The 8,783-nt window shown below is 48.5% G+C and overlaps 1 pseudogene; it reads right to left on the bottom strand.

Annotated features, from left to right (window-relative positions):
• Positions 1-422: 422 nt before the first annotated feature.
• Positions 423-3,747, bottom strand: LOC105078548 (mediator of RNA polymerase II transcription subunit 24 pseudogene; annotated as a pseudogene).
• Between the last annotated feature and the right edge of the window lie 5,036 nt (positions 3,748-8,783).

Genomic DNA, 8,783 nt, shown 5'->3' with positions numbered 1-8,783 from the left:
GGGAGGGTTATTCCTCCAGCTTCATTCTTTTTCAATATTACTTTGGCAATTCTGAGCCTTTTGTGATTCCATATAAATATACACATATACACATATACATGTATACACACAGACCCTGCACCTGTGCAGTCCCTCAGAGGTAAAGCTACCTGTGGGAGGGGAGGAGTGGTGGTACGGGTGCAAAACAAGAAGGCTGCCCTGAGCTAAGGAGCCAGGTGCTGGCAGTGGAGAGAGGAAATTACAAGAGACTGGGAGCCTTCTTAGAGGTCAAGAGCAGGGGAAAGATCTGGAAACCGACTGACCGAGGGCTGTTATGTCATGTGGCTATAAGCAATGATGTCTCAACTCTCCTCACGGTTCCCTTCTGAGGTGCCTGGGGCTTGGACCCTCTCCTGCCAGCCCTGGTGGCCAATCCAAGCCCCTCAGAAGGCAGCAATGGCCTTGGCAGCAACCTGGTAGCTCAGGGGCAGTCTGAGGTCTGTGATGGCCAGAACCACATTGAGGCTGGACATGGCTGACACCTTCACTAGTTCTGATACAGTGGTGAAGGGCATGAACTGCAGGATAGTGCCCTGGCTGCCCTGCTCCAGGCAGTCCATGCACTGCTCCATGAACCACTGAACAGATTGCATGTGTGGGCTGCAACCCCAGGATGGAGGAGATAAGCAGGAACAGGTTGGCCAGCACTCAGTTCAGCGGGTCTCATGTTAAATTTGTGGAGCTGGGAGGCTGACAGGGAGCTGCTCATGGATCGGTTGGTGAGACTCGAGAGGATACTTGCATCTTCCTCATTGGAGTTCAGCAGTCACATCAGCTTTGAGGGCTGCATGTTGTCCAGTGGGAAGAGGCTGATGTAATCTTCGATGTCCTCACAGTTTCTCTTCTTTCAGTGGGAGGACACCTGCCCCTTGTGGGAGGAGTAGGAACTCAGGGCACACCAGATGGCCAGCTTGGCCAGAGTGGTGCCAGGGGGTCCATGAGGCTGTGCCACTTGGAGGAGTCAGTGAGCAGACTGGGCAGGATGTGGCCCAGCAGGACCAGGGTCCCCTGCCACATGTCCAGACAGAAGATGGTGTAGGGCAGCTCCACCACCCGCAGCAGGTGCTCCTTCTGCATCTGCTTCAGTAGTTCCCTAATCAGGTTGTTGCAGAACCAGTAGACGCCTCCCATGTGCAATAGGGCGTCAAAGATGTGGCTGGAGCGGCTGTCCACCCATCTGCTCTCCAGCACCTTGGCAAATAACGTCCATCAGCACCTTCTTGATGTCACTTTGGGGCAGCAGTTTCCAGTAGGGCATGGTGTCCCCGCCCGTGGATGGGAACTTGATCTGCGTGGCTGTCTGCTGCAGTGCATCAGCACACATGTGCTCCAGGATGGAGCTCATGATCACCACCCTCTCATTGTAGAATTGCAGTGTGTTCTTGCTGTACAGCAGCCCTGCCAGCAGGCGGATCATCTGCAGTGACTTCTCACGCTCATCCAGCTCCAGCATCCACACACAGGTCACCAGCCAAGCCACGGCACACACTGCCACATTGCAAACCTTCCCTTTGATATTATAGGTGATTTTCTGGATGGACTCGAAGGCCAGAACCCCATTCTCCCAGGTGTTAAGGATTTCCAAGATGGCCACTGAAATGCTGAGGCAGGCTTTGTGCCACTTCATCTGCACCAGCTTCATCTCTGAGGAGTTGCTGAGCAGAACTACAAGGGACTCCACTTTGGTGGAGTCTGGCCGGAGGTAGGGGTGGTCAGGGTTCAGGATTTTGCCCTCCTCGTGCATGCACACCTGCAACCATGTCTCAAAGAACACCTCTGTTCCTGTGCTTGACTCGGACAGGATGACCTCTGAGCCAGAGGTCTGGGCCACATGGCACCACATGAGGAAGGAGATGTCAAAGAGCAAGGCTCATACCGAGGCCTCCTTGGTGCTTTCTTCACTGCTGTGTGTAGTGAATTCATTCAAATTGATGAATTTCCAGGCAAAGGAGTTAAACTTCCCTGTGGCGATGGCTGCAGCCAGCAACAAGTTCAGGCTCTTTGCTGACAGCATGTGGCCCAGGACCCCCAGCAGCCCCTCCAGGGTCTCAGAGTGGCTGCGTCCATTGTTCTGAGGATGTTGGTGACTGTGGGCTCTGCACAGAGGATCAGCCCAGGGTTGGGCTGGAGGTTGGCATTTTCATCTGATTTCAGCCACGGTGCATGCTCCCGGTCTGCTTTGCGCTTGGCCATTATGATGTTCATACTAGTTTCAGACAGAAGCCCCTGCTTGCTGCATTCCTGGGGCAGGAAGCTTGTACAGTCACAGCGGCAGCGCTGGTCAGCCTTGTCCAGCAAGGGGGTGAGCTTCAGCAGGAACTCAAAAGCAGAACTGACATCCTCAGTAAAGTCCTTGTCCCCATGAGAGTATTTCTTCAACTTCACCAAAACCTGTGGAAGCTTAAGGAAGGGGAAAACTGTCCACTTGAGCTCTCCAGTACCCTCAGGGGACTCGATGATACCCACGAAGCGAGCTTTCCAGGGCTCCAGGGCACAAGGTGGGGTGGGCATATGCTGCTCTTCACCAGTGGCTGGCTGTCTCTCACCTGTCAGATTCTTGGTGCCCTCAAGCAGGACCACAGCATGGACGGTGGGGAAGCCAGTCTTGTGCAGCTGCTCCGAGGGCACGGACAGCATGGTGGGGATGCTCCTGATAAGCGTGCTGCACTGCTTGGCTTGGCTCCGGAGCTGGGGGCTGCTGAGACCAGCCAGGATATCCCCAGGCTTCAAGAGGCAGTGCTCAATGGCAGTCCAGGAGGAAGCCTCCTCTAGTTTGGCCATGTAGAGCAGGGCCCGGTTCTTGGTGCTGCTGACGGTCTTCTCCAGGCGCTGAAGGCACATGGCAAGCTGCTTCTTGGCAGCTGCAGCAGGAGTGCCAGCCTCCAGCCCGTCCCGGAGCCGCTCAGCAGAGGCTGCGGTGCGGTGCAGCAGCCAGTAGAGGGCGCTGAGAAGGGCCTGGCACAGCCCAATGCACTCCTCTGCTTTGTTGTGACAGCTCAGTCGGTCACAAAACATGTCCATGATGTCCAGCAAGGCCTGGACACACAGGTCCCGGGAAAAGTCATCAAACTTCCTGATAGCTGTGAGGACAGAGGAGCAGGACACCATCTGGGAACTGATGGCATACTTCAGGTAGGACAGGATGAGAGGTTTGGGGGAAGGTCCAATCATGGCCTGCTCCAGCAGTGCTTCTGCCAGGTTGAGAATGTCCCAGGTGGCTCCTTTGGGAAAAAATGTCTTCATGTTGATTGCCCACTGGTAGTCACTCCATTGCTCCTTCCAAGCTTGCAAAATGGCTTGCTTCAGGTTCACCACCTTCATGACTTCACTCAGGAGAGCAGGCCGGTGGTGGTCAGCTGTGAGGCAGAAGAAATCGAGCTAGAGAAGGGGAGAGGAGATTCTGAGGAAAAGAACGGGGTGCTGTGGGGGGCAGTGAGTAGAGTTATATGGAATGGAGAAGACACAGGAAGATGCAAAGGAGGCAGAAATAGAAAGTCAAAAAAAAAAAAAAAAAAAAAAGGGAAAGGGGGCAAAGTAGGGATCCTGCCAGGTTCTTCCCTCCTAAACCATCCTTGGAACTTGAGCACTAAGAAGAAGGTGTCAAAGGGGCTTAATACAAAGATAAATGGGCAGAAAGGAGTTAAGCTGGTTCCAGTTCCCTAACTACACCCTTAGCTCTTGCTGCGTTCCTCAGCCGCTACCACCCGAATCAAGATCCCCCCCCAATTCTTCCACCTTCCCCAGCCCTGAAATTCCGTTTGATTCCATATAAATTTTAAGATTATTGTTCCAGTTTGGTAAAAACTGTCCTGGGTAATTTGATAGGGATTGCATTAAATCTGTAGATTGCCTGGGGCAGAATGACCATTTTAATGATATTGATTCTTCCAACCCAGGAGCATGGGTTATCTTTCCATTTTTTAAGTCTTCTTTAATTTCCTTAATCAAAGTTTTGTTGTTCTCCACCTGTACGTCTTTCATCTCCTTTGTCAGATTTATTCCTAAGTATTTTATTGTTTTGGATGTAATTTTAAAAGGGATTGTTTCTTTCCTTTACTCTTGATTCATTGTTAGTGTAAAGAAATTCAACTGATTTGTGTATGTTAATCTTGTGTCCTGCTACCTTGCCAAATTATTTTATTAGCTCTAGAGGTGTTTTTTTTTTTTTTAATGGTACTTTTCAGGTTTTCTATATATAGTATGTCATTCACATATAATGACAATTTTACTTCTTCTTTTCCAATTTGGATCCTTTTTATTTCTTTTTCTTGCCTGATTGCTGTGGCTAGGACTTCCAAGACTATGTTGAATAGAAGTGGTGAGAGTGGACAATGTTGTCTTTTCCCAGATTTTAGTGGGAAGGTTTTCAGTTTTTCACTGTTAAGTACTATGCTGGCTGTAGGTTTGTTATAAACAGTTTTTATTATGCTGAGATATGTTCCCTCTACACCCACTTTGGTAAGGTTTTTCTTTTTTTTTTTAATCATAAATGGGTGTTGAATTTTATCAAATGCTTTTTCTGCATCTATTCAGATGATCATGTGTTTTTTGCCCTGATCATGATCTCTACCATTCTTTCCTAGGATGGCAGGCAGTTCACACCATGTCTTCTCTTTTTCTGTGGATTCAGAGCTCCTCCGAAACCTGGATGCTCCTCAATCAATGCCCAGTCTGCTCTTTGTACAGTAACTCTAAATGAGTTATGCATTATTATTGATGTTCTCTTAAAATTAGAATTAAATCCTGGAAAAGAATCAGGGTTAACTTGAAGCAAAAGAACTGGTTTAGTTTTTGCCAGGCTTGCAGACCCGGAATACACAGCCTTTACGTGTAACTGAAAGTGTGTTCCTAGGTGGTTGAGAGGTTGAAGGATGTTTAAAAGCAAACCCCAGAGAATATATAGTTGGGAGACTTCTAAGGGGAATGGAAGGCCCTTGCAGACTGACTACACGTTCTTGCCGATGGACCCCAAATTTTCCATGATTGGCTGACATCAGAGCATCTCCTTAGTGGTTTTACCAAGTGGGACCCTTAGCAGCTTCAGAGGTCTACTTAGAGTTTTGATTTGTGGTTTTCTAAGAACTTGAGAGTATGTAACTTAACCCTAGGTCTGTATTGAGTCACAGTTGGGGGACTCTGAGGGGTGGTAGGGCCTGTGGTCACTTCCCAGGCCCCTGACATGAGGCTCTGAGATTCCTGCAGATTCTCATCTAAGTCTCTTTCTGCTCATATGAGCTTAATTGATCACATCCAGGGCACTTTCTTTAACAGGTGACCTGCCTTATTTTTAATTTGTAAAATTGTTATTTAATCCAAAAAAAAGTGATAATCAATCACATATATTACCCAGGGAGACACAATAGGGCACATAATAAGTAATAACTGATAAGAATAATCAGGAACTGAATAGTCATAGACACATTAGGAACACTGGGGGTCCCAGCACTACAGGTGAGGGGAGTCAGGAGAGACTGGCTAATACTGAGAGCAGTGTCCTTTGCTCGGGCTCTGGAGCTGTCACAGGCAGGAGAGGTGTAGCTGGCTCTTGGTCTCCAGATGTTTCCACAGTGGGTTCCGGAGCTGGTGCTGTACCTCCAAGAAGGGAAACTATCATCAGTCTGACTGCTTTTCCACATGTCTCCCAAAGACAGGAAACTCCTCACTGACAATCAGAGATGTCTCAGTCCCAAATCCCACCACCAGGGGGTGTTCTTAGACTGCAGTCCAGGGGAACTAAGCCTCCTCATTGCTCCTGGCCCTGTTCCAGCCTCAGGAGGCTCTGCTCTGTCTGGTCCAGGGCCTTCCCCTTCCCACTCGCCCCATCACCCACCCTGCATCCTCCTCACAATCACCCTCTGCCTCTAGGGTCCAGGTGCTCCAGCTGTGCCAGGAGAAATTGGGCCTGGTGCTTCAGGTCTGAGCCAGGCATGCTGAGTTCTATGTAATCCAGTAGCATCTTCAGGCAGGGAAATTCTGGGGGCTGGTGGAAATCTGCACACTGGTGCAGGCAGGTACCTTGGATGAAGGACGTGGCCCTGCTGGTTGTCAGGGGGCAGCAGAGTCAGAGGCCTGGCCTTTCCTTCCACACTGCTCTCCCAGGGCAGCCCTGTGGGGCTGTGGGATTCTTTGCCTTTGGCTCCTGTCATTCAGAGGCCAGTTCTAATCCATATACCATCAAAATTGTCAGTCTTGGCACATGAAAAAATGCTCAATATCACTAATTATCAGAGAAATGCAAATCAAAACTACAATGAGGTATCACCTCACACCAGGCAGAATGGCCGTTATTCAAAAATCCACAAATGATAAATGCTGGAGAGGCTGTGGAGAAAGGGGAACCCTCCTACACTGCTGGTGGGAATGCAGTTTGCTGCAGCCACTATGGAAAACAGTGTGGAGATTCCTCAAAGACTAGGAATACACTTACCATATGACCCAGGAATCCCACTCCTGGGCTTGTATCCAGAAGGAAATCTACTTCAGGATGACACCTGCACCCCAATGTTCATAGCAGCACTATTTACAATAGCCAAGACATGGAGACAGCCTAAATGTCCATCAACAGGTGACTGGATAAAGAAGATGTGGTATATTTATACAATGGAATACTACTCAGCCATAAAAACCGACAACATAATGCCATTTGCAGCAACATGGATGCTCCTGGAGAATGTCATTCTAAGTGAAGTAAGCCAGAAAGAGAAAGAAAAATACCATATGAGATTGCTCATATGTGGAATCTAAAAAACAAAAACAAAAACAAACAAACAAACAAAAACAAAGCATAAATAAAGGACAGAAATAGACTCACAGACAGAGAATACAGACTTGTGGTTACCAGGGGGGTGGAGGGTGGGAAGGGATAGACTGGGATTTCAAAATTGTAGAATAGAGTACACTGTATAGCACAGGGAAATATACACAAAATGTTATGATAACTCACAGAGAAAAAAATGTGACAATGAGTGTGTATATGTCCATGAATAACTGAAAAATTGTGAACACTGGAATTTGACACAACATTGTAAAATGATTATAAATCAATAAAAAATGTAAAAAAAAAACTAATTGCAGTTTTCAATAGCTTTGCATGCGAACTAATTCACAATAAAAGGAGTCAAGCTAAAAAAAAAAAACCAAAAAAAAAACCTGTCAGTCTTGGCAGAGGTAGGCTTGGACACAGAGGTAGGACTGACAAGCCTTCAGAAGTGACAGCCCTTGATCAGTGGTATGACAACCTCTCCACATCTTCAAGGACACTGCTCTGACACACTGCTCTGTCCCTCTCACTGCCCCTCCCCGCTGAATGTCAGTGCTGTGAGTTCAGATAGGCTACCTGCTCTGGGCATTACTCTCTCAGGAAGACAGGAGCTGCTCTGTGAGCATCTGACCCAGGAGGGAAAGAACAGGCTGAGACTCCCACCCAGGCTTCCTGTGGGCCTCCTCACATCTCAGACTTTAGCTCCTGCACCTACCTGCTGCCTGATATTCCAGGGGTCCTGCCTGGGACTCCTCCTGCCCCCACCACTCACCTGAGCTGTCCCCTGAGGCTCACTGGGTCCCCTGCATGCCAGATGAATCCCCACCATTGAGGCTCCAACAGAGGCTGAGCAGGCTGCTCTCTATCCCTTTTTCTGGGCCCCAGGAAGGGTGTGGAGGCAGGTCTGAAGTGGGGAGGGAATGGCTATGGATTTCTTAGGTGCTGACTCTTTTCTCTGACCTCCCAGATGCTCCTCACAGCACCAAAGCCTTGCCCACAGCTCTCCAGTTCTCCTTTCCTCTTTGCCAGGAGAAGCCACAGGTCTTCTGCTCTCAATCCAGAATCATAAGATGAGTGGAATCAAGGGTTCTGCCTGCACCTGCCCATTCATGGAGCTCACAGCTCCACAGTGTTTTGGGGGCAGGGAGTTCCTCCTTCAATCAAAGAAACTCACTGTTCAGCTGGTCCTGGGGTATGCTTACTCATCACAGTAAGAGAGGACACACCCATATCTAGACGAGACCAGGAAGCTGTCACATGATTTTACAGAGGACTACATGAATGTGATGTCTGTTGTGACAGTGTGACTTCCAGTAGAATGGAAGCCCTGGAGAGCAGGCTTGATGTCTGCTTGATGCATTAAATGATGGTTTTCCCTAGAAAAGCACATGTCCTACTTGGCCTTCCTGTATCAGTGTGGAATGAGCTCAGCCGGCCCTATTACACAGGTCTGATGGGCTTTTGGGACCACACTTCTCCCTCCCAGGAACCCCTGCTCTCACTCTCCTAGGACAGGGACACCAAATGGAACCACAAATACTTTATCAACTGTAAATATGGGTTCCCTACTCAGGCAAGCAGTAGCCCAAGATACTCTCAGGGAATCACCCCTAAACCTCTCCAGATGGGGCCAAATCTCCTGAGATTTGCCCTTCTCTCACAGGAGTTAGCCCGCTTCCCTGCAGAAAGTAATTCTCATTATTAAAAGTCAAATTATTTTCCTTGAAGGGAAGAAATCGTTCCATCACCAGATTCTGCCCTTCACCACTCCTGAGATTAACTCCTTTCCTCTGTAAGGATGGATTTTCTTCTTAGGTGAGTGTGAGTCCAGCCTCTCTTAGCTGAATAAAAACATATCTCACAAGGGGCTCAGCAATCTCACAAGATTTGTCCCTTTTCTCGCAAGACTAAGACCAGTGCTCTGGCAAGAGAAATCCCAATTACTGCAAAATAAAGTTCTTAAAGTACATGAATAAATCCATCC

The sequence above is a fragment of the Camelus bactrianus genome, chromosome 19, assembly GCF_048773025.1.
Source record: "Camelus bactrianus isolate YW-2024 breed Bactrian camel chromosome 19, ASM4877302v1, whole genome shotgun sequence".
NCBI lineage: Eukaryota > Metazoa > Chordata > Mammalia > Artiodactyla > Camelidae > Camelus > Camelus bactrianus.
Note: the sequence above shows the minus strand (reverse complement) of the source record. Positions and strands in the feature narration are given on the sequence as shown.